Below are 26,233 nucleotides of genomic sequence, written 5' to 3'. Positions count from 1 at the left end.
TGAAGGTAAGATGCTTCGCAACTTCTGTGGGTTCCTTGTGCATAGGAACCAGCACCGTTTTTGCGGAAAAGGCCATGGCATTGTTCTACTGATAATGGCAGTCTCCACCGTATTATCGTAATTCTCTATCACAAATCTTCGTATCACCTGTGCAAATAGTCTACACGACGCTGCAGTGTGCAAGTAGCTGTCTTGTTATTCCAGCCAGTTCCAGCGAGCAGTGTGACAAACCTCTGAGCGTTATTCTAGACGCCTGTGCATGTCGCCCATTTGGAGCAGCCAGACAACAGTCCGTGGCTTGTCTTGCAGAGTCCGGCAGTGATGGCTGGGGAAGCAGAGAAGCTTCGTTTGGTTTCAGGGCTATCGGTGCGTCCTTCATATGTGCTTTTGTGAACAAGACGAGCTGTGAGGTGGATGTCATCTGGCTTGGCTATAAGGGTGACCGAATCAAGTGCAAGAACCTGAGTCCCAATCAAGTATGTGCCAAGATTGGTAGATGTGGTGTGTTCATCTGCAGTTTGCTCAGGTGTAGTGCCGGATGCTAGGTAACTTTGACAAGGGAAGTAATAGTGAGATTGGGATCAAGTAAGGACAGTATCTCCTTGTCTCGTCTTACTGATGCTTTCATTCATTCAGTAGTGTAGATTTCTAAAAAAATATTTTTGCTCATTGTAGCTAAGGGTCTTGCAGACGCAGTACAGGAACAATGTGAAAAGTTGGGCAGTAAGCGTTAATGTATTTTTGCAAGCCATAAATCATCGAATTAGCAGTGCTACCAGTTTTACTGAAAGCCTGCTGAAAGGCATTTCTTGGGTGTCCCAAATGTCATTGCTGTAGTGGGCATGTGGTCACAGAAACTGCAAACTCTGGGGGAAAAAAAACTGCTGGTTTTGGCTAATTAGAAGTTTTCAAGGCTGAACCGTATCACCCCAATCCTGTGGGCAAAAAAATATTTGGGACAAAATTGGGGCTTTGTTATTATTCAGTGCTTTACATAAAAAGGAAACAGCTGTGGTTTCTTAACTTTGTGTAGAGGCATTGTGTAAATACATGAAAAACAATGTGTGGGGGCTGGGACATTGACTTTTTGTGGGTCTGTGAAGCTTTCCCTGTCTTGAAGAAAGTTTGGGTAATTTACCTTCACCATGGCGTCCTGATGCTTTTGGGGCCAAGATTGGTACTCTTGAGGTGTTAATAGCTGTGATCAGTGTTTTGCGTGCATTGAGGCCACTCATTCGGTGTCTTGGTCTGGGGCAGTGTCGGAAGCTTTTAAGTGCCACTCTTTGCAGCTTCTGCACATGTGTTTGCAATGTTCGGATGCAGCTTTTGTCAAAAGTAGATCTCAAGGGCTTTTGTGTGTAGTGGGGCTCTTTAGAAGTTGTTCTACCTTCTGGAGGGTTCCTTCCACTTTCACTAAGTTTGGGACACTGGCGATGCCTAATGAGCCACACAGCATGACCCAGAAGCAAACCTCTTGGTTTCTGTCAAAGGGTCCTTTGACATGGAGCAGGCAATTTTGGAGGCTGCCACCAGCAGCTACCTGTGCCAAGGCTCGTTCTGTGATGCTTGTGAATGGTGGCCAGATATTCACTGGAAAACTAAAGAGTTTTTGCTGAAGTCTCAGTCAGTTCCTGTTAGTGTACAGTGTCTGTGCTGGCAGTGGAGAACAGTTAAAGACAAACCACGATCAGTCACTATACAGCTGTACATATAGTTTACTCATGGTGTCATCTTTGGGTGCAGAGGATAGCTTCCAGGAACAGTATACGTTGGAGCAGGTGGCAGTAAACAGATTGGCAGAAAGCCCAGGTATTTGCTGCACTCTCAGGTCCCAAACATTGCATGATATTGGTGCAAACTATGTACTGTGTACACAATTAAGTCAATGGTACCACAAGTTGTGCAAGGGACCACAACCGGCGGTCAAATGGGGCCACGCCAGCGATTGAACGTGAATAAAAACGGGATCTTTAGGAATAAAAAAAGTATGTTGAAGGGGCCAAATATAGCACTTGAAGCTGTGATTCAAAAAGTGAAAAACCAAAGACTTCATAATGTTTTGTATGAATTGAAATTAGTGTATGCTTAGACTGTTTTTGCTATGCTGAGCCGTTGTGGTGGGTGTGTGGTTATGGTGCTCGGTTGCTGATGTGAAAGACGTAGGTTCGATCTCAGCTGTGGTGGCTGCATTTCGATGGAGGCGAAATGCTAGAGGCCCATGTACTGCACCATGTAAATACACGTTAAAAAACCCCAGCTGGTTGAAATTATCCAGCTACTTCCACTACGGCATTCCTCATAGACTCAGTGGCTTTGTGATATTGAACCCCGTAAAACCAAGCATTTTTGCTATGCTATATTGGTGTTCAGTGACCTAAAGAAACATGGAGTTTCAGTCGAGCAGGCCTTCTGTGTAGTGGATGTTTTTCACTGCTATCTAGTTTTAGTTCTGACGCGCGCAGTGCTACGTGTGGCCCAGAGTGCATGGTCAAAAAGGGCACTTCACAGTTCATGGAACATGTATCCCACTCATTGTTGCACACCGCTGCTGTTGGCACTGCTTGTAGTGGTTGGCCGCTCTGGATGGTGTTGTGTGTTGCTGCTCATTCTAGTCTTTCGATGTGGACACTTTTGTGGACCATCTGTGGATCTTCCGTGACTCGGCGACATGTGACCGCCTGGTAGTGCATCGCAAGGAAGTGTTTCGACCGCCTGGGCCTACACGCTTTGGCCCCGATGGACGACCTCAGCACACACGCAGGGTGGTGCCCATCACCCTTCCTGGTACGGACCTCTTGGCCTCCATGCTTTGGAGGGTCTCTGGGACAGGTTTGAGTGGCAGATGTGCCGGTGTGACAGTGCAGGTAATTTGTCAGGTTGACTGTGGCCAACCTGATGAAACTGAGCCAGGCAGAGAGTTTCAGTTGCATTTAATGCCACCAGAAACTGCACTAACACCATGACGGGGGCATGACACCGCCAGTCACAGGATGCTCATCAACCTGCTAACTTTCCAGGTCCTGACGTTCTGGATCCCGGAAAGTGCCCTCCCTTCGGCCTTCTACAAACCACCTACCGGATTCTTCCGCTCACGAGAAGCGAACGCCCCTTCAACCAGATATTTCCCACCTCAAGTGAACACCACCAGTCATCCGCCACCCACAGCGCATTTCCGGCTCTCTGCCCGGCAACCATGCCATTCACCGACGTCATCAATCACGGGACCTGATCGCTGGCTACTTAACCGTCAGCAACCCGCCAGCTGCTTGGGGCATGACACCGCCAGTCACAGGATGCTCATCAACCTGCTAACTTTCCAGGTTCGTTACCTCACATTTTGTAAAGAATTAAGGAGTGATGATAGATTCCTTGTTGCGGTGTCGTGCCCCTACGACTTGAAGCGCTTTTTTGTCAGTCTTCTCCATATTTGCTGTACCACGTTTGCCTTTGATTTCCTATGCCAGCTTATGTTATTGCTGTCCGGCGATGTCGAAGAGAACCCTGGACCTCCCTCTAATAGCGACGACATTGAAATCCAGGAAGCCATCAAGCGCTTAGAGCTTGAGAAAATTAAATTGATTCAAAATGCACAAGAGAAGCGGATATCTGACTTTTTAAATAGCACAAATAATTTTGATGCAGATAAACAAAGTGTCTCGGGCAATGTATTCAACGCAGGAATGTCACATAACCTGGAACGTGAAATAGCCGCCTTGAAAGCAGCAAGCGTTGATACGAGCAATCGAATGCGCAGGGCAAATCTTTTGTTCTTTGGGATCAACGATTCCTTCAATGAGCAATGGAAAGATTCCGAGGAAAAAGTTCTGTCGCTCTGTGAAAACAATCTAGACCTAAAACTTGATCCTTCATGCATAGAGCGTGCACACCGTCTTGGTAACTTTTCAACATCAAAAAAGCGCCCTATAATCGTAAAATTCGCTCATTTCAAGACAAAAGATAGCATACTGAGTTGCGGACGTAAGCTCAAAGACACAGATTTTGCAATTAGAGAGGACTTTGCTGCTCCCACGCGGCTTGCACGCTCAAAACTGTTGGCTTTCATCCGGCCGCTGAAATGTGCATTTAAGCTCAGCTTTGATAAACTGTACATAGGAAGCAAGTGCTACTTTTATGACCCCGCATCTGATAGTGTCCAAGAACACACCATGCCTCGCCCCACACGTCACAACGCCGCCCCACCTGATAGCATCCATGACAATGGTAATTGACGCACTGCCACACAACCCACCCGGGCTCCCTTCAGCACTGGATTTAAACATCACATTCTTTTCTGGATTTAAACATCACATTTACTAACATACGAAGTGTAATGCCAAAACGTGAAGAACTTCTCTGCTTTATCGAGGACAGCAATACAGACATCATTCTACTCACTGAAACGTGGCTACACCAGGACATATACGACCACGAAACTTTTCCCTCCAACGCTAACTTAACACTATATCGTCGCGACAGACTGGGCAAAAGAGGAGGAGGAGTACTTCTAGCCGTGAAAAGCACCGTATCATCATCGCTCATTAGCCACGACTGTATCATAGAACTGACGTGGGTCTGCGTACAATGTACAGGTATCAAAACAGTTTTCGGTATCTGCTACCGTCCTCCTGGAAATAGCCCATCATTCTGCAATTCCCTTTGCCTTTCACTGACATCGATTCGGAGCAAGCTACCCAACGCGCCTATCTTTCTTTTTGGTGACTTCAACTATCCGACTATCAACTGGCCTCTGCTATCAGAACCTCACAAATCACAATCAAACGAAGCAAAACAGTTCCTTGATTTAGTTCTAGATTTCAACTTACATCAGGTAATAACATGCCCAACAAGAGGCGACAATACACTGGATCTTTTACTGACATCTAATCCAGATGACATTAAAAGCATAAACATATTACCGGGCTTCAGCGATCATAGCCTCCTCCTTCATGTATGCATCTCATTACCTATCAAAAAGAGATCCCCTACCCAAAAGCTTATCACTGATTATAAGAGAGCAGACTTTGAAGCAATTAACCGGGAACTTGAACAGTTTTATGAACACTTTAGAACTATATACTCATCTCGCTCTGTCAACACGAATTGGGAATTATATAAAAACATGATGCTTAATTTACAAGCTTCTTACATTCCCACCGTCCTTATAAAGACTGATTTAAACAACCAATGGTTCAACAACCGTCTTAAAAGCCTCCTTAACAAGAAAAAACGGCACTACAGGCACGCGAAACTAGTTAATAGCTGCACGGCATGGGAGCGATACCGTCTTAGTGCAAATAATTATGTTAAAGAATTGAAGGCGTCTAAAAAGAAATTTTTTTCTTCTGATCTGCTATCAATATTACATCAAACCCAAGTAAATTCTGGCGAATTCTTTCCCCCAAAAGCCATACTAAGCAGTTCGAACTCTCAGGAGATGATGACCAACCGGTCGAGGTAGAACAATGCGCGACGGCTCTTAACAAGTATTTTTCCTCAGTGTTTTCTTCCACTAACGCTATTGTTCCTTCCATGCATGACTTTCCAGTGACTTCAATGCCAGAAATAGAAATTAATGCCGATGGAATAGCCAACTTAATTAACTCCCTCAAACTATCGTCGTCAGCTGGATGTGACCAAATTAGCACCAAAATGTTGAAGAATACTACCGCAATATCAAGTAAAATACTATACCTGTTGTTCTCACAGTCCCTAAGTACCGGCGAAGTTCCTCACGATTGGAAAAAAGCAAAAATAATTCCTATTTACAAATCAGGAGATCGGTCAAAACCAAACAACTATCGACCAATTTCGCTCACCAGCATCCCGTCCAAACTCCTTGAGCACGTTATAGCATCAAATATAATCGCTCATCTTGAATCACTAAATTACTTTTACCCGCACCAACATGGCTTTCGAAAACTACTATCATGCGAAACACAGCTCGCCGAATTCACTCACGACATCCTTCAGTACATGGACAATCGCCTACAAATTGATGCCATCTTTCTCGACTTTTCTAAGGCATTCGACCGTGTTCCGCATAATCATCTGCTAGCTAAACTTGCTTTACTTGGAATCCCGCAAACATTACTTATCTGGCTCGAGCACTTTCTTAAAGGGCGCGTGCAATTTACATTCGCCAACTGTTGCAGCTCATCGCATACTGACGTCACATCAGGTGTCCCCCAGGGCGCAGGGTTATCACCGTTGTTATTCTTAATCTACATAAATGATCTCCCATCTAACACAATAACCAAACTTCGACTTTTTGCGGATGACTGCGTCGTTTATAACATCATCCATGCCCCTGAAGACACCATTAAGCTACAAAATGATATAGACACAATTGCATCTTTAAGGAACGAAACAGCGCAACTAAAACGAAGGACCAAGAAAAAGAGAGACACAAACACGCGCTGTTTTTCTTGGTCCTTCGTTTTAGTTGCGCTGTTTCGTTCCTTAAAGATGCAATACCAACTCGCCCACTATGCTATGTTGCTACAATTGCATCATGGTGTGAAAAATGGCAAATGCCACTTAACCTAGACAAATGCCAACTCATGTCCTTTTCTCGTAAAAAAACCTCTATTAACTGCACATACCATATTAATTCAACTCCCATTGCCCGAACTTCCTCTTACAAATACCTTGGCGTTCACCTGACTTCATCCTTGTCATGGGTCACTCATATTAATTCAATATAGATAGATAGATAGATAGATAGATAGATAGACAGACAGACAGACAGACAGACAGACAGACAGACAGACAGACAGACAGACAGACAGACAGACAGACAGACAGACAGACAGACAGACAGACAGACAGACAGACAGACAGACAGACAGACAGACAGACAGACAGACAGACAGACAGACAGACAGACAGACAGACAGACAGACAGACAGACAGACAGACAGACAGACAGACAGACAGACAGACAGACAGACAGACAGACAGACAGACAGACAGACAGACAGACAGACAGACAGACAGACAGACAGACAGACAGACAGACAGACAGACAGACAGACAGACAGACAGACAGACAGACAGACAGACAGACAGACAGACAGACAGACAGACAGACAGACAGACAGACAGACAGACAGACAGACAGACAGACAGACAGACAGACAGACAGACAGACAGACAGACAGACAGACAGACAGACAGACAGACAGACAGACAGACAGACAGACAGACAGACAGACAGACAGACAGACAGACAGACAGACAGACAGACAGACAGACAGACAGACAGACAGACAGACAGACAGACAGACAGACAGACAGACAGACAGACAGACAGACAGACAGACAGACAGACAGACAGACAGACAGACAGACAGACAGACAGACAGACAGACAGACAGACAGACAGACAGACAGACAGACAGACAGACAGACAGACAGACAGACAGACAGACAGACAGACAGACAGACAGACAGACAGACAGACAGACAGACAGACAGACAGACAGACAGACAGACAGACAGACAGACAGACAGACAGACAGACAGACAGACAGACAGACAGACAGACAGACAGACAGACAGACAGACAGACAGACAGACAGACAGACAGACAGACAGACAGACAGACAGACAGACAGACAGACAGACAGACAGACAGACAGACAGACAGACAGACAGACAGACAGACAGACAGACAGACAGACAGACAGACAGACAGACAGACAGACAGACAGACAGACAGACAGACAGACAGACAGACAGACAGACAGACAGACAGACAGACAGACAGACAGACAGACAGACAGACAGACAGACAGACAGACAGACAGACAGACAGACAGACAGACAGACAGACAGACAGACAGACAGACAGACAGACAGACAGACAGACAGACAGACAGACAGACAGACAGACAGACAGACAGACAGACAGACAGACAGACAGACAGACAGACAGACAGACAGACAGACAGACAGACAGACAGACAGACAGACAGACAGACAGACAGACAGACAGACAGACAGACAGACAGACAGACAGACAGACAGACAGACAGACAGACAGACAGACAGACAGACAGACAGACAGACAGACAGACAGACAGACAGACAGACAGACAGACAGACAGACAGACAGACAGACAGACAGACAGACAGACAGACAGACAGACAGACAGACAGACAGACAGACAGACAGACAGACAGACAGACAGACAGACAGACAGACAGACAGACAGACAGACAGACAGACAGACAGACAGACAGACAGACAGACAGACAGACAGACAGACAGACAGACAGACAGACAGACAGACAGACAGACAGACAGACAGACAGACAGACAGACAGACAGACAGACAGACAGACAGACAGACAGACAGACAGACAGACAGACAGACAGACAGACAGACAGACAGACAGACAGACAGACAGACAGACAGACAGACAGACAGACAGACAGACAGACAGACAGACAGACAGACAGACAGACAGACAGACAGACAGACAGACAGACAGACAGACAGACAGACAGACAGACAGACAGACAGACAGACAGACAGACAGACAGACAGACAGACAGACAGACAGACAGACAGACAGACAGACAGACAGACAGACAGACAGACAGACAGACAGACAGACAGACAGACAGACAGACAGACAGACAGACAGACAGACAGACAGACAGACAGACAGACAGACAGACAGACAGACAGACAGACAGACAGACAGACAGACAGACAGACAGACAGACAGACAGACAGACAGACAGACAGACAGACAGACAGACAGACAGACAGACAGACAGACAGACAGACAGACAGACAGACAGACAGACAGACAGACAGACAGACAGACAGACAGACAGACAGACAGACAGACAGACAGACAGACAGACAGACAGACAGACAGACAGACAGACAGACAGACAGACAGACAGACAGACAGACAGACAGACAGACAGACAGACAGACAGACAGACAGACAGACAGACAGACAGACAGACAGACAGACAGACAGACAGACAGACAGACAGACAGACAGACAGACAGACAGACAGACAGACAGACAGACAGACAGACAGACAGACAGACAGACAGACAGACAGACAGAGAGACAGAGAGACAGAGAGACAGAGAGACAGAGAGACAGAGAGACAGAGAGACAGAGAGACAGAGAGACAGAGAGACAGAGAGACAGAGAGACAGAGAGACAGAGAGACAGAGAGACAGAGAGACAGAGAGACAGAGAGACAGAGAGACAGATAGACAGATAGACAGATAGACAGATAGACAGATAGACAGATAGACAGATAGACAGATAGACAGATAGACAGATAGACAGATAGACAGATAGACAGATAGACAGATAGACAGATAGACAGATAGACAGATAGACAGATAGACAGATAGATAGATAGATAGATAGATAGATAGATAGATAGATAGATAGATAGATAGATAGATAGATAGATAGATAGATAGATAGATAGATAGATAGATAGATAGATAGATAGATAGATAGATAGATAGATAGATAGATAGATAGATAGATAGATAGATAGATAGATAGATAGATAGATAGATAGATAGATAGATAGATAGATAGATAGATAGATAGATAGATAGATCTTTATTTTATTTATTTATTAGTACCTCACAGGCCCCGAAGAGCATTGGGTGAGGGGGGCAAATCGAAAAAAAAGGGATATACAGATGGAAAAAACCGTAATATCGGTACAAGAACGCGGTACAAGTCAAATACAAGAAAGGAACACGAAATTTATACAAAACGAAGAAAATAACATCAGACACGAAAATAGAGGGGAAAAAAATCGAAACACGAACATGAGAGAAAAAAAAAGCAACCAGGGGTAACAGAAGTGGTAAATGGGAAAACAACGTTAAGAACAAATGAAACTGTTGTACATTTCGAACATCACTATGGCAATAAATGTATACATAGATGTTTTTTAAACTCACCAGGATCAATGAAAGAGATTATGTTATCAGGAAGATCATTCCAGAGTTTTATTGCTCTAGGTAATGGAGAGGAATTAAACGACAGGGTCTTCCCATATATCCGGTTTTGAAGCTGAGTTGATTGTGTAAGCGTTGTGAAGAGCGGAAAGGTGATGCCAGAGGTAACAACGAAGGACGGGTGTGAACATATTTATGGAACAAACACAGATGTGAAATGGAGCGACGAATTTCAAGTATCTGTATGTCATTAAGGTTTTTAAGCTGGGATAAACTTGCGAGGGGACTATAATTGCTAAAAATGTACCGGGCAGCTCTGCTTTGAATGGACTCGAGCATATCTATGAGATATTTTTGATGGGGAGACCATATAGGTGAGATAAATTCCAGCAGTGGGCGAACAAATGTAAGGTATGCAAGTTTTCGAACGGAGCTAGGTGAGTTCCGAAGGTTCCGGCGTATGAAGCCTAATGTCCTCGATGCTTTGTTGCAGACTGCAGAAATATGAGAAGACCATGAAAGATTTGGTGTGAACTGAATTCCAAGGTATTTGTACGACGTAACCCTTGATAGAGAGGTATTATTTATAGAGTATATGAAATTAGAAATAACATGCTTGCGGCTAAAAGTCATCGATTTACATTTATTAGGGTTAAGAATCATTTGCCAGTCTTTACACCAATCAACAATAGTGTCAAGATCATTTTGAAGGGTCAGGTGATCAGCCTCAGAAGCGATCTTACGGTAAACAACACAGTCGTCTGCGAAAAGGCGTAAGCGGGATGAAATGTTAGTGGGAAGGTCGTTAATGTAGATTAGAAAAAGTAAGGGTCCAAGTACGCTTCCCTGTGGTACGCCTGAGGTTACGTCACATAGGGATGAGGAGGAGCCGTTGACAACTGTGAATTGCCGACGTAATGAGAGAAAGTTTCGAAGCCAAGATAATGTGAGGGAATCAAGGGAAAGGGTAGATAATTTTGTAAACAGCCGGCCATGTGCAACTCTATCAAATGCTTTTGAGAAATCTAAAAAAATGCAATCTGTTTGCTGGTTATCATCCATGTTGAAATGCAGGTCAGTAGTAAATTCAAATATCTGGGTATCACATGAGTAGCCTTTCCTAAAACCATGCTGATTTGAAAAGAAGAAGTCATTTCGTTCCAGATGGTTGTAAATGTGAGAGGCGATAATATGCTCAAGTAATTTACAGCATATGCATGTTAACGAAATAGGCCGATAGTTATCAGGAGAGTTTTTGTTACCGGTTTTGAAGACAGGGATGACTGGCTTTTTTCCAGTCAGTGGGCAGTTCTCCGGAGGATAGTGATTGCTGAAATATATGACACAAAATATGGCTGGAAATTGAAATGGTGTTTTTAGGTATCTTCGAGTTAATGTTGTCCACTCCGGCAGATGATGATAACTTTAGATTTTTAATTAGTGATGCGATACCCTCAGCACTAATGGTGATGGGTTCCATGAATGGGTAGTCAGACTCGAGAACAATTGGCATACTGGAATAATCTTCCTTAGTAAACACTGATGCAAAAAATCTGTTGAACGCGGTTGGACATTCATTGTCAGCTAGCGGCAAGCCATCAGTATTGTGTAGTTGTATGAGGTCATGTTTACTTTCGGGAGATATAGTCTGCCAAAACTTCTTAGGATTAGTCTGCAAAAGTGACGGCAGATCATGAGTGAAGTATTTGTTTTTGGCAGCGGTAACAGCAGAACAGTACGCTTTCAAACACAGTTTATATCTTTCCAACGAGGTCGAAGAAGGAGCAGATCTAGCTTTTCTGTATAGGCGCTTCTTTTTATTTCGTAATCGACGGAGGGTCTTGTTGAACCATGGATTTTTTATGTCATTAGCTATTGTAATGAGAGGAACATGTTTCTCTATCAGTGTAGATAGTTTATGTTTGAAGAGCAACCAGTTTTCTTCGGTAGATCGTTCGTTCCTTAGCGGGAAAAACACCTCATTGAAAAATGTGGCAAGTTCCGTGTTAATTTCATCATATCGGGCTTTACTATAATCTCTAATTTTTTTAGTTGTAATACCTGCAAACAAGCTCGGAACTAGAATATCAAACTGCAACATCTTATGATCGCTAAATCCGTCAAGATACATAACCGGCCCTATGGTATCGGGAGCAGTGGATAGAGCTAAATCAAGAATGTTAGAACCACGCGTATTCTGGCTAATCACTTGAAATAAGTTGAAATCTAGTGTTAGGTTGATGAATTCTGTTGCAGCATGACTAGTTGAAGACAAAGAAGGCCAATCTATTTCAGGAAAATTAAAATCACCCAACAAGTAGATGTTGCTAGGTGAACTATGTTCGACAGCGGCAGCAATGCTAGACCGAAGATCATGAATGAAAGAAGTAGCACAATCGGGCGGACGGTAACACACCCCGAAAAGTAAAGTCGAAGATATAGTTTTGCAGGCAGCCCATACTATTTCGAGGTCTGAGTTACAATTGATAGCAGTGGATGGTAACGTTTTTTTAATACCAAGAAGCACCCCACCCCCTCTTTTATCTGCACGGCCATGTCTGTAGATATTGTAAGCATGGGCGTCTGGAAAGATTTCATTGTCTTTGATACCGGCGTGCAACCAAGTTTCAGTTAAAGCAACTATATCAGATTCACTGTCTTGCAGGAAAGAGCAGAGATGATCACGTTTAGGCATCAAGCTTCGGATATTAGAAAATGAAAGGGACAGCGTCGGAGCCAGGGGGCATGACGTGGACTGAGGACAATCAAGCAATCTAGATGCATTGCCTAGCTATGGTGATACTAATATGACTGAATCAGTGGCTCGGTCATACGCATATGTTTGTTTGTCCATTCGAAGTTTATCAAATGCCAGTTTATAAGACTTGGATTGTGATTTTGCAAATTTGGTCAACTTGCTTCTAGCCTCACGAGTTGTAGCGGAAAAATCCTCACGGATTGCAAAACTGGTGTCCTTCAATTTGTGGCCATTTGAAAGGATGTTCTGCTTGTCTTTAAAGAAGGTCATCTTAGCAATGATTGGTCTGTGCCTATCAGTTTTGAATTTGCCTAATCTATGAACCCTTTCAAACTGTGAAGCAGTCGTAGATAAATCTAGGTGCTCCGAACAAAATGCAATGACTTTCCCTTCAGAATCTGCCCAGCTTTCGTCTTCCACATCGTCGATGCCAAAGAAGAGCAAGTTATTTCGGCGCAATCTATTTTCAGCATCATCACATCTTGAGTAAATACTAGAAAGCTGGGAAGAAATGGCTTGTATGGCATTGTCAGCTACAAGAGAATTGGGCCTATCAAGTGAGGTTGCCGTTGTTTCGAGGGCTGCCACTCTCAACGTCAGCTGCTTGACTTCTTTATCGGTAGCATCCTGCCTTTCTTTAACACCTTTGATTTCATTAAGTATTACAGCTTGGCCAGCTTCAATTCTTTGGACAGTCAGCAAGAGGGCTTCCAATGTTTCTCTTTCAGTTGCATTCATAGGCCCAGGATTGCTTTCGATGTCACCCGACAGTGAGAGCAGCATACCATAAAAAAATAGGTAAAGGCGAGAAGGCAAAGACAATACACGCTTCAGTACATCAATACACTCTCCAGGGCACGACACCGTAAATAGACAGTAATCACTGCTCTTCACACAGGCAGCGCCTTCCAAATAACTAACCTGCAAAATCCGCAGCGGTAAGATTTCCATGGCGTTCACGGTGCCGTGCCCGAGGTGGGTGTTTCCGGGCTTGCTTTTATATGCGTCGCCGATGTCGGAGATAGTAGCTGAAGATCCATGTTGCCAGATGAAAAATCGGTCGCCAACTACGTATGGCCAAAAAGCAGGCGAGAGTGAAGGTCGCTCAGCGGCAGCGGATGGCGATGAAGCAGCGGGATCCGGGAAACAGCAGGAAGCACATAGGAACGCGGCCTGCAAAATCCGCAGCGGTAAGATTTCCATGGCGTTCACGGTGCCGTGCCCGAGGTGGGTGTTTCCGGGCTTGCTTTTATATGCGTCGCCGATGTCGGAGATAGTAGCTGAAGATCCATGTTGCCAGATGAAAAATCGGTCGCCAACTACGTATGGCCAAAAAGCAGGCGAGAGTGAAGGTCGCTCAGCGGCAGCGGATGGCGATGAAGCAGCGGGATCCGGGAAACAGCAGGAACCACATAGGAACGCGGCCTGCAAAATCCGCAGCGGTAAGATTTCCATGGCGTTCACGGTGCCGTGTCAACATCCGAGACAACAAGGTCTCGGATACAGGGGCAAAAGGCAGATGCACTCTGCCTGACGGGGCCCAAGCACCCGACACAATGCTCAGGACAAGCGGCAAAAGAAGCAAGAGCTTCATACACTCTCATTACAAAAAACAACACATAATTATACAAGGTAAAAGTAGGAGGAAGGTGCATACTTTTGCAATGACATAATTAAAGTAAATATTTACAAGACACATCACAACAAGAAAAACACGAGAATTCAAAGAGTTGACGGAAAAACAGGGACATCAAGAATTTTAATCATTCGGGCGAGAAAGGAGGTAAGCTTTAGCATTTCTATTGAATGACTTTTGGGAAACAGATTTCTGAATAATATTGTCACGACCAGAGGGGCCGTGGAGATAGGCGTCGGGAAGAACCCAAGACTGGGAGCCTTCTTTTAATCACAGCAGCAGGTTCCAGGGCACCGAACAGAACAAGCGCGCCTCGAGAGCACACCGCCGCTTCGTCGTCGTCTTCTACTCAGCGCGGAGGCCGCGCGGCGCGTTAGGCGCGTGGCATTATTCCCCCCCGCGAAAGCAAACATCGTCTCGATGTGGAATGGGATATGTACAGGGAGAGGAGGAGGAGCAAAAAAAAAGAAGAAAAATAGGGGTGAGGTGAACTATACAATGCGCGCTAAATGACATGCGGGGAGAGTCAAGTACACACGTGGGGTAAGGGAAGAAAGGTACGAAACGAAGCGTGAATACAGCGCTCAGTCACGCGCAAAGTACGGCTTTAAGCGCACTACATGCACGATTTCCGGCCGGTGACGCTGAGGGCCGGTGATCACAGTTCCATGGGGGACAACTTCATAGTTGACGCTGTTCAGGCGGCGCAGGACTCGGTACGGGCCAAAATACCTATTTAAAAGCTTTTCGCACAATCCCTTGCGGCGCACGGGTGTCCACTCCCACACGTGGTCGCCCGGCTCGTAGTGCACGTCCCTGTGCCGAAGGTTATAGTGTCGGGCATCGGCGGATTGCTGGTCCTTGATGTGCAAGCGGGCCAGCTGACGGGCCTGCTCTGCTTGTTCCACGAAGTGGCCTGCTTCAGGGGGGAGCTCTGCGTCGCCGTACGGCAACATGGCGTCTAGCATCATACGGACCTCTCTGCCATACACGAGACGGAACGGGGTGAACTGGGTGGTTTCCTGCGTAGCAGTATTATATGCGAAGGTGACGTAAGGCAAGACCTCATCCCAGGTTTTGTGTTCAACGTCGACGTACATCGAGATCATGTCCGCCAATGTTTTGTTGAGCCGTTCCGTTAGACCATTGGTTTGGGGATGATATGCTGTTGTTGGTCGATGAGCTGTATGGCTAAGCGCTAAGATGTCACGTAGGAGTCGGGCTGTAAACGCCTTGCCTCGGTCAGTAATGATGGCCGATGGGGCGCCGTGTCTAAGCACGATGTCGTACATAAAGAAGTGGGCAACTTCGGCAGCAGTACCCCGCGCCAGGGCCTTCGTTTCAGCGTATCGGGTCAAGTAGTCTGTGGCGACTACGATCCACTTGTGGCCGGTCGACGAGAGGGGAAATGTCCCCAGAAGGTCCATGCCGACTTTGTCGAATGGTACTTGGGGCGGCTCGATGCATTGAAGCAGTCCAGGAGGCTTGAGCGCGGGTTTTTTCCGCCGCTGGCATTGCCGGCATGTCCGGACATAACGCCTCACACTGGAAGTAAGGTTGGGCCAGTAATAGTTCTGCCGGATTCGGGACAAGGTGCGTGTAACTCCAAGGTGGCCGGAAGTTGGTTCATCATGGCAGGCAAGGAGGACTTCATCCCGTAGATCAGACGGTATGACGAGCAGGTAAGTTGTCGGACTTGAAGTAGAGTTCTTTTTATAAAGCACTCCTCTCCGCAGGCAGAACGACGAAAGTGCACGAGCGAGGTATCGTGGAATTTCAGGGCAGCCACCTTCGAGATGATCGATGAGCAGACGCAGCTCGGCATCGGCACGCTGTCTGGAAACGAGCTCAGACGTGCTGACCGCTCCAAGGAAGCTATCATCGTCGGTGGTGTCTTGTGGAGGAGGGTCGACGGGAGCGCGGGACAAGCTGTCAGCGTCGGTGTGTTTCCGGCCTGACTTGTAGGTGACGGTGAAATCGAATTCCTGCAGGCGTAATGCCCAACGTGCTAGGCGGCCGCAAGGGTCCTTTAAATTTTTCAGCCAGCACAGCGAGTGGTGGTCGGTGACGATACAAAACGGTCTGCCATACAGGTATGGGCGGAACTTAGCGGCGGCCCAGACTACCGCTAAACATTCTTTTTCCGTGGTAGAGTAGTTCATCTCAGCGCGTGACAGTGCGCGGCTGGCGTAGGCAATTACTTTGTCGACACCGCTTTGCCGCTGAACTAGAACGGCGCCAAGGCCGACGTTGCTCGCATCCGTGTGCACCTCTGTGTCGGCATCTTCGTCGAAATGTGCCAAGATGGGCGGTGATTGGAGTCGGCGTCGTAACTCGTCGAAGGCAGCCTGCTGTTCGTTGCCCCAGGAAAATGACGTGTCATCACGGGTTAATAGCGTCAGAGGGCTGGCGAGCTGGGCGAAGTTTCTAATGAAGCGGCGATAATAGGAGCACAGGCCCAGAAAGCGTCGGACTGCTTTTTTGTGGACGGGGACCGGAAAGGCAGCAACGGCAGCAAGCTTCTCTGGGTCAGCTCGGATTCCGTCAGCACTAATGACGTGCCCGAGGAACTTCAATTCGGTGAAACCAAAGTGGCATTTTTCTGGTTTGAGGGAGAGGTTGGCGGATCGAACGGCTTCGAGGACAGTCCTGAGGCGTTGTACATGTTCCGTGAACGTTGCGGAAAAAATGATGACATCATCAAGATAAACAAGGCAGGTCTGCCACTTCAAACCTGTTAGAACGGTGTCCATCATTCTTTGGAACGTGGCAGGAGCACAGCAGAGCCCGAATGGGAGGACGCGAAATTCATACAGCCCGTCCGGTGTGATGAAGGCGGTTTTCTCACGGTCCCTCTCATCAACTTCTATCTGCCAATAACCACTTCTGAGGTCGACCGAAGAGAAGTACTTGGCTTGACGAAGTCGGTCGAGGGAGTCGTCGATACGCGGGAGCGGATACACGTCTTTCTTGGTCACACTGTTCAGCTTCCTGTAGTCAACACAGAATCGTAGTGTCCCGTCTTTCTTTTTCACGAGCACGACAGGAGACGACCACGGACTGCTTGACGGTTGGATGACGCCGTCTGTGAGCATCTCTTCGACCTGTGTTTGGATAGCATCTCGCTCACGAGGGGACACACGATAGGGCTGCTGATGGATGGGTCGTGCTCCTTCATGAGTGATAATGCGGTGTTTAACTATCGACGTTTGTCGCACTTTAGACGACGACGTGAAACACGCACCAAACTCCCGCAAGAGGTCCTGGAGTTGCCTCTTTTCAGCGGGTGCAAGGCCTGGATTGATGTCTACGTTGGTGACCGCTTCGGTGTCAGCTCCAGGTGTGCCCTCCTCGCAAGCAAAGCATTCGGCCACTTCCTGAACATAGTCGACGTAAGCGATGGCTGTGCCACGAAACAGATGTCGATGCTCATTGCAGAAGTTAGTGACAAGGACCTCTGTACAACCGTCATGAAGGGATCCAAGGCCCCGTGCCACCGCAACTCCCTTAGTGAGTACGAGGGAGACATTAGGCTCGACAACCCGCAGTCCCCTATGTGGCTCGTCACAGGTAACTCTTGCGAGAATGCTGGCACGTGGTGGCACCGTAACGGTATCGTCGGCAACTCGCAGGGCGGACCGAGAACCCTGGTGCGCAGGTTCTTCTGTGGCCATTGCGGTAGAAAATGTCACCAAGCGATTCGGGAGGTCTATGATAGCACCGTGCTCGCGAAGAAAGTCGATGCCAAGGATGACATCGCGAGAACATTCGCGCAGAACGAGAAAAGTGGCAACGAATGTGCAGCCTCGGACCGTAACCCGGGCCGCACACATACCGAGTGGTGCGACAAGATGTCCGCCGGCCGTACGTATGTCGGGGCCGTCCCAGGGTGTCGTCACTTTTTTCAGGGCCGTCGCCAGCCGTCCGATAAGGATAGAGTAATCTGCGCCCGTATCGACCAACGCGCTGACCTCCTTTGTGTCGACGAGAACAGGGATATCCAAAGAGACCCTTCCTTCAGCGCGGCCCGTCGATGGCTGTTGTGGATGACTCAGTCGGTGCGGCGGCGGGAACTGGTCGGCGACTGGGGTTGCGTCGTCGGGGCGATTCAAGCGGCGATTCAATCGGCGATGCGGCGTTCGGCGTCGGGGCGATGGGGTCGGTGCGGCGGCGGAAGCGGGTCGGCGATTGGGTTTACGGCATCGCGGCGAGTCGGAAGGCGCGTCGGGGAAAACTGTGCAGCGTTGCGGCATCCGACGTCGGGGCTATTCGGTTGCTGCGGTGGTGGAAGCTTTGCGGCGGATCGGCGTTCGGCGGCCTCGCCTCCAAAGGCCGCCGGAGCTAGTTTTCCCGACGAGGGCTCGAGGAACCGCGTTGTCCTGAGGCGAAACGGAACCCAGAGGGGGAAGACCGGCGAGGAGAAGGCGATCGCGACTCGCGGCGCGGAGGAGGCGGTGAACTACGCTGGCGGGTGACGTACTCGGCGATGTCTTGAGGGCGCTCTCCAGGCCGTGGACGGGGGCTGTCGACAGGAAATCCGCGTAGTCCCATTTCGCGATAGGGGCACCGCCGGTAGAGATGGCCGGCCTCACCACAGTGGTAGCAGAGCGGTCGTTGATCTGGGGTGCGCCAGAGGTCAGTCTTCCGCGGTGCCTGGCGCCGATCCGCTCAGAAAGGAGTAGGCTGAGCAGAGTGCACCGCGACCAATGGTGCGGTGTAAGGCAAAGGCCCAGGAGATGGGGCCGCGCGGCGGACGACGTCCGCGTACGTGACTGGCTGGACCGGAGTCGGGTACGGAGCGGGATCGTATGGAGTCGGTTGCGGCGCCGGCACAACTGCAGCGTCTTGTGCTCTGAGGGCCTGCCGGACTTCCTCGCGGATGACGCTGGTGACGGAATCGACGCGAGGGGCAAAGGTTCCTTGAAGCTGCTGCAGCTCCTCGCGGACCACTGAACGGATGAGTTCGCGAAGGGAGTCCGGATTCGGCCTGGGATCATGGTCGAACCGGTCCAACGTTGACAGTGTCGACGACGGACGCAGTTGCCGGGCGTACTGTTGGGATCTCTGCTGCAGCAATTTCTCCATGTGCACGGCCTCGGCCAGAAACTCTGCGACGGTGTTGGGCGGGTTCCGCACAAGGCCGGAAAAGAGTTGGTCTTTTACGCCGCGCATGAGGTGCCGCAGCTTTTTTTCTTCAGGCATTGCCGGATCGGCGCGATGACAAAGACGCGTCACATCCTCGACGTACATGGCAACACCCTCATTGGGGAGCTGAATTCTAGATGACAGGGTACACTCCGCGCTCTCCCGGCGGTCGCTGTTGGCGTACGTACTCAGGAGCTGACGTCGAAAGTCCGGCCACGTCGAGAAAGTAGCCTCATGGTTTTCGAACCACGTGCGTGCAGACTCCTCAAGGCTAAAATACACGTTACGCAGCTTTGTAGCGGCGTCCCAGCAGTTGAAGGTCGCAACCCGTTCGTAGTGCGCCAACCAATCTTCGGCATCTTCAAACAGGTCACCGTGAAAGGGCTTAGGCGTTCGTGGGGTCTGAAGAGTGAGGTAGGTGGGGTTGGCTGCAGGGACAGTCGGAGGCAGGGCGGGTATTGGCGTCGCCATGAGTGTAGGGGTAGTCGAGGGCTCACCGACAAAAGGGAGGGCCTCGGGGGACAGGCCTCGGATCCTCCGGCTGGCACGATGGACAGGGGTGGTCACAAGAGGCGGGCGCGTCGAGTTGTCCTCAGGAGTAGGGAGCATCGGCCGGCACCTCCACCAGTGTCACGACCAGAGGGGCCGTGGAGATAGGCGTCGGGAAGAACCCAAGACTGGGAGCCTTCTTTTAATCACAGCAGCAGGTTCCAGGGCACCGAACAGAACAAGCGCGCCTCGAGAGCACACCGCCGCTTCGTCGTCGTCTTCTACTCAGCGCGGAGGCCGCGCGGCGCGTTAGGCGCGTGGCAATATCTATGGCCTGTGTATGTTTATTTAGAAGACTGGGAATTAAATATGAAAGCATTTCGGTTCCATAGTTAGTCCTTACGAATGGTACTCTGTAACTGACGTGCCTTAATTTATAAGGCGCGTCACTACTAGAGTTTAATTGAACATATTTAGTGGGATGATGTTTGAAATCGTTAAACACATAAGAAAGCAGTTTCAACTCAAATAATTCATTGACTTTTAGAATAGAATGCTTAGAGAAGTACAAACCTGTATGATCATTGTATGCAAGGTTTTCGAAATATCGTATTGCTTTTTTCTGTAATGTTATCAGCCTCGTGAGGTTAGTTTTCGTTGTAGATCCCCAAACAAGTAAAGAATAATGAACAAGTAAACAATACATAGGCCATGCTCCCAGGTCTCACGCACTCTTGGTTATCTGCGACGGAACCTAACATCAGCACCACCTGAAATCAGACAACTAGCTTATCAGACATACGTACGCCCAAAGCTTGAATACGCCTCATCCATCTGGAACCCTTCACAAGCATACCTTACAAATGAATTAGAAGCCGTTCAAAATCGAGCTCCACGGTTTATCATGTCACAGTACTCGCGTGATAGTAGTGTCACTGCACTAAAACGAGCCCTTTCCCTCCCAAGTCTCCAATCACGTCGCATCGTATCACGCCTATGCCTCCTTCATTCCTTTTTCTACCGCCCTTTTAACAGGCACACTTTGCTGCAGCCGCCATCAAGAATATCCCCTCGCCTAAACCACACTCATCCCATAGCTCCCATGAAATGCCGCACATCAGCTATGAATGATTCATTCTTTCCAGATGCAATAGCCTGTTGGAATGCCCTGCCTGATAATATTGCTTCTTGCACAGATCGAGCAATTTTCCGCACTGAATTAGCGAATCACCTGTGTCTTACGTGATGTATTCGGCTTCATCAAATAATCTGATCCAGTGTTACTGTCTCCTTTAATGTTTTTTTTTCTTGCTCTGTTTCGTCTCATTGCTTTTTTGTTTTGTTTTTGTTGAGCTGGTACTATATGTTACACACTGTTCTTGCCCCCGCCTTATGTAATGCCCACGGGCCCTTAAGGCTTCAATAAATGAAAAAATGAAATGAATCTTGATGTCATGTGGAGAGGGGCAAATAACTGACTGAAGGAAGAATAGGAATGCGCATAAAAAGCTCGGAATGTGATTCAGCCCGTGGAATAAAACTAGTGAGTGTCCCACTAGTAGTAGTAGTAGTAGAAACATTCATTGACTGTTGAAAATAAAGGCGGTGCTGCGGATGGTGTCCTTGTTTCAGGACTCCAGTGGTCGTGGCTGTTTCTCTTGCTTGGGGCACCAGGTTGCGCAGGATGGTTAGGTCAGAGCTGGACAGAGCAGCTGCTTCATGTAGTGCGTTTGTAGGTTGGTTTTTCGCCCCTGCAGCCCCATGTGACATGGTATGCTGTGGGTCTCTCGTCGCACCATGGGCATGCGTCTCTGTAGTGTTCAGGGAATTCACGTAAATTTCGGAAGGTGTTTGTTTGGAGTTGCCTCCAGCCCCTAGCCTCCTGTGCTCCCAGCCCCTTGTGTGGTGGGAGGAGGAGTAGACACATTGATCGAAGGTGTTGTAATCTGGTGTTGTAGGCTGTAGGTGCTGGTGTGGTGCCTAGTTGGGTGGCGTGATTCTGTGTGTAGCCTGCTCGGTTTGTATGTCCTCGAGCTATGCTAACCACTACCTCGTCGCCCTAGAGTCCTGAGTGCACTGGTATCCAGGGGATGTGGTGCTTGAGTGATGGGTTAGAGGAGCTACTGCAATTTGTTAGTTTGTGCAGCCTTTTATGTATTCGTCCTGCTAAGACGAGGCGACATGCCGCCTGTGAGTTGGTGATTATGTGTAGTTCTCGATTTGTGGCATCCCACTGAATGTCTAGTGCAATCGCTGCGGCTTCTGCCTCTGTGACTGTGTTCTGCGAGTGTCATGCTCGTGATTAGCTTTTACTACGGTCACCACTGCTGTAGGTATCGACTTGTTTGGGTACTCAGCTGCGTCTATGTAGACTGCCTTAGCTCCACTATTCGACAGATGTAGTCTATCCGAGCTTTTCTTCTACCTTCGCTTGTGTGGGCTGACATATTCTTCACTATGTGTACCCACGCCCTGTATTCTGGTGGTAGATTCTGAATAAGCTGTAGGTCTGCAGGATAGCCTACTTTAGTTAATATGTGCCTGCCTGGCTCTCTCCTGAGAAGGCGCTCTCTCTGAGATAGTAGGATGGCTTCCTGTACCTCTTCGAAGGTGTTGTGAATGCCTAGGGCTTCCAGCCTCTCATTGGCGGTGTAGGTGGTGGAACCAAAGCGTTCTGGTGTGCTGTGCTGATTAGCAGGATTGTTGTGCTGAGCCAAAGGGCTGCTAATCTTGTTTTGCAGTAATGCACGCTTGGACGGCATTGTAAGTTAGAGCGGTGTTCTCTTGGGTGCAGATCATTTGCTGGCAGGAGTTAAATCTAACTTGGGGAAAAACTGTTTTGGGGTGTGTGCACCATCTCTGCAATTTTCTCATCGTGTTCGCCGTGACAGGAGTGAAAGAAAGCCTCCAGAGGTTTTTATTGTTTTGAATTGTTTTGTTGCTCCACCCGCTGTGGTGGCTCGGTGTCTTTGGCTGCTGATCGCAAGGTCGCGGGTTCGATCCTGGCCATGGCACCTGTACTTCGATGGAGGCAAAATACAAAAACTCTCATGCTGTACGTTGTCGGTGCATGTTAAAGAATTCCAGTGGGTTTAAATTAATACAGAGCACTTGGCAGTGGCATCCCTCATTCCCAATTTGTCGCTTCGAGGCATTAAACCACACAATTTACAATATTTGTTGTCCCATTTCTGTGAGGTACAGTCAGGGACAAAAGTCTCCGGACCACGTGTTCCTCAAACGAAGCTTATAGCTCTACTATCAGACAGCGGCTGGAGACCACACTTGTGGAGATGAAAGAACAAAATTTAACTTTTACCTCCACAAGTGTGGTCTCCAGCCGCCAACTAATAGCAGAGCTATCGGCTTCGTTAGAGGAACACATGGTCAGGAGACTTTTGTCCCCGACTGTACATGATAGTGCATTTGTATTTGCTTAGTGTTGTGGCTGTTCAAGAGGATTGTAAATTCTATTGAAATTTGCACTTAGGGATCCTTGTCTTAGTTATTTCTGCCTTAATATGCACACTTTTTTGTCAGACTTTACTAATGCGATTGTTGGCATCAAATAAGCTGCCCTCTTCCTGTATCTTTTTTTGGTTTTGAAATATGTTGAAAAGGGCCATGGGTCTCAGAGTGATGTTTCAAAAATGCAGTCTTTGTTGTTTGAATTTTTGTATGCATTTGAGACTATATACAACAGCTGTATCTTACCAGTACTCACCTATGGGCAGAAACATGGAGGCTAACAAAAGGGATTGAACTTAAGGACAACGCAGCGAGCTATGGAAGGAAAAATGGTTGGTGTAACGTTAAGAGACCAGAAGCGGACATAGTGGGTGAGGGAACAAATGGTTAATGACACCCTAGTCGAACTCAAGAGGAAGAAATGGGCCTGGACAGGGCATGTAATGTGAAGGCTAGATAACTGCTGTTCCTTAAGGGTAACTGAGTGGATTCCAAAAGAAGGCAAGCATAGCAGGGGGTAGCAGAAAGTTAGGTGGGTGGATAAGATTAAAGGGACACGGAGGACAACTCTACCAAATTTGTTTTGTTAGTGAAATCCGATAGGCATTTTGTGGCTTTGTTGCCGCTTGTTCGGCAGCCAAAGGTGCGTTTATTGCTAAGAGATTTGGATTCGAAGTTGAAGAACTTTTTTCCGCCGCTACGATTCAAACTCTGGACTCTCTGATGACGGTATAGGAGAAGAGGGACGTAAAGCAGTGGAAACGGAAACGAGGGCTCCGTGATTGCTGGCAGTGAGCTCCACGTTCTCGCCTAGCAGCAGCCGAAATGAAAACTGCTGCCGGCTGGACGTTGGAGGCCTCTGTCAGCCATCGTCACTTTGTTTATGGTTGCACCAACGTTACGATGGATCCTGTTCTTGATTCCGACAAAGAAGTTCTCACAAAGAGCTGCGACCTGCATTCAGCGACGTCAACCCCACACAGCGTGCGATGCTTCTGAGGGTTGAGGCAGTGGGTCTAGCGAGAAAATTTTAGCACCGAGGAGTCGGCAGCGTTGCTGTCACCGCTGAGCCACTGTCACGACTGATGTGTAGCGACTGGTACATGCGGGCATATTTAAATTCTGTAATAGTCCGTGTGTAGGGCTGGTTATGCAGCCCAGCGTCTTGGTACGTTGGTGAAGGGAACACACCAAGTGATGCCTTTGCTAACGTGGAGGCGCGTTGAGCATTGGCTATACACAGGTTTCTTTCCTTGTCGCAGTTGTGTGCCGTTGCATAAACTTCGTCCGAGGAGCACTTGGAGAGGCACTTGGAGGCCCTCTGCTGCTCCGCCCTTGCAAATCGAGGTGCGTAACGAAACCATGCGGGAACGCAGAGCCCATTGCTGCGAAGCATACAAAACATACCGAAATCCAGCTGGTCACCTGCAGGTTTTCTTTGACTTCCAACATTCAGGTTGTCTTTGTTCCTGTCTTCCTCGTGTGATAAAAGTGCAGTGGTGGTTTCAAAACGAAACTTGTATATTTCAATATCTATCAGACACGTAACCTTCATGCACGTTTGTCAGCCTCAGAGGTCTGTGCTATCTTTTCTCTTATTTCATCATCACGCTTGTACTTGCGAGATTGGCCTGTGGCGGCGATACCTGTATTGTAGTCCTTGCTCTTTCTACCTTACAAGAGATTTGTTTTCAGAAAGAGTGGTGTTTATATGTTTAGGTGCTGGTATTCTATTGATACAAGCCAACTTCAATTTCTCCTCAGTGTACCTTTAAGATTTGCGGGGATACGGTAGCCGCAGCTGGCGAAGGACAGGGTTAAGTGGAGAGACATGGGAGAGGCCTTTGCCTTGCAGTGGACGCAGTCAGGCTGATGATGACGATGCTCGTCGGGAGAAAAGCTTGCTTGGTATTAAAGGGAACTGGTGGGGAATGGTCTTAAAGGGAGATTATTTGGGCATGTGTGTGCACTTTGCTCATGTGGTCGTCCCCATGAAAACTGCCTACAGCCAGGCACTGGCCGCATGAATTATAGTGAACTAACGTCAGTATTCTTTGCTGAGAACAGGCAATCGTGTCAGGCACAAGAAAGAAACCTGCATTAGTCCTTCTCATTGAGGGCCCATGCATGCGTTTCTCAATGTGGAAGGCCTTTGCAATTTTGCACTTCCCTCTCCCTGCAGTAATAACACAGCTGAAAGGGAGTGTGCACCTAAGTTGTTTTTAAGTCGAAGACAAATGTGATTGTTGAGATGATACCATCTGTCTGTCCGTGTTGTACGCTGTGTACTCGGTCATTGAAAAAATTGGAGTGCAAAGTTGCCCCTCTTTTTTTTTGATGCAGTGTACTCACTGAAGCAAAAATGCTTTCAAGAGATTCGTCGGTGCATTGTGTCTCCTGAGGCCATCTACCAGACAGAGATCCCGCAGTCATTGCAGAAGGAGTACCTTGTCTACCTGCAGCAGGAGTGAACACCTGGCATGCTGCGGTGGAGTCTCTGTGCCAGTGCTTGTACTTTCAGAGGAAGTGTGTGCTCTCATTGTGACCTGATTGAAAAATAGGTCAGCCTACAAGACTGGAGAGTGCTCACGGGGCTTTCAGGGTCTGCAGTGAGCACAACTGTTGACATCGTTTGGACAAAATTGTGAGTGGGTAGCAGTGGATTGGTCTTTGCACGGCCTCAAGGCTGGATGATTAAAAGAGCTGTCATTCTCTCTGGAGCCTGCATGAGGACCTAGAGCAGAATCAAAGGCTTGCTCAGTACGAGGCAGCCCCTTG

General features: G+C 48.0%; 1 pseudogene; it reads left to right on the top strand.

Moving 5' to 3' along the window:
* Positions 1-321: 321 nt before the first annotated feature.
* Positions 322-25,960, top strand: LOC149326103 (von Hippel-Lindau disease tumor suppressor-like; annotated as a pseudogene).
* The last annotated feature ends 273 nt before the right edge of the window (positions 25,961-26,233 follow it).

This window comes from Amblyomma mixtum, chromosome 10 (genome assembly GCF_055824585.1).
Source record: "Amblyomma mixtum isolate Tamu chromosome 10, ASM5582458v1, whole genome shotgun sequence".
Lineage (NCBI taxonomy): Eukaryota > Metazoa > Arthropoda > Arachnida > Ixodida > Ixodidae > Amblyomma > Amblyomma mixtum.
The sequence above is the reverse complement of the archived record's forward strand: the minus strand, read 5'-3'. Positions and strand labels throughout refer to the sequence as shown.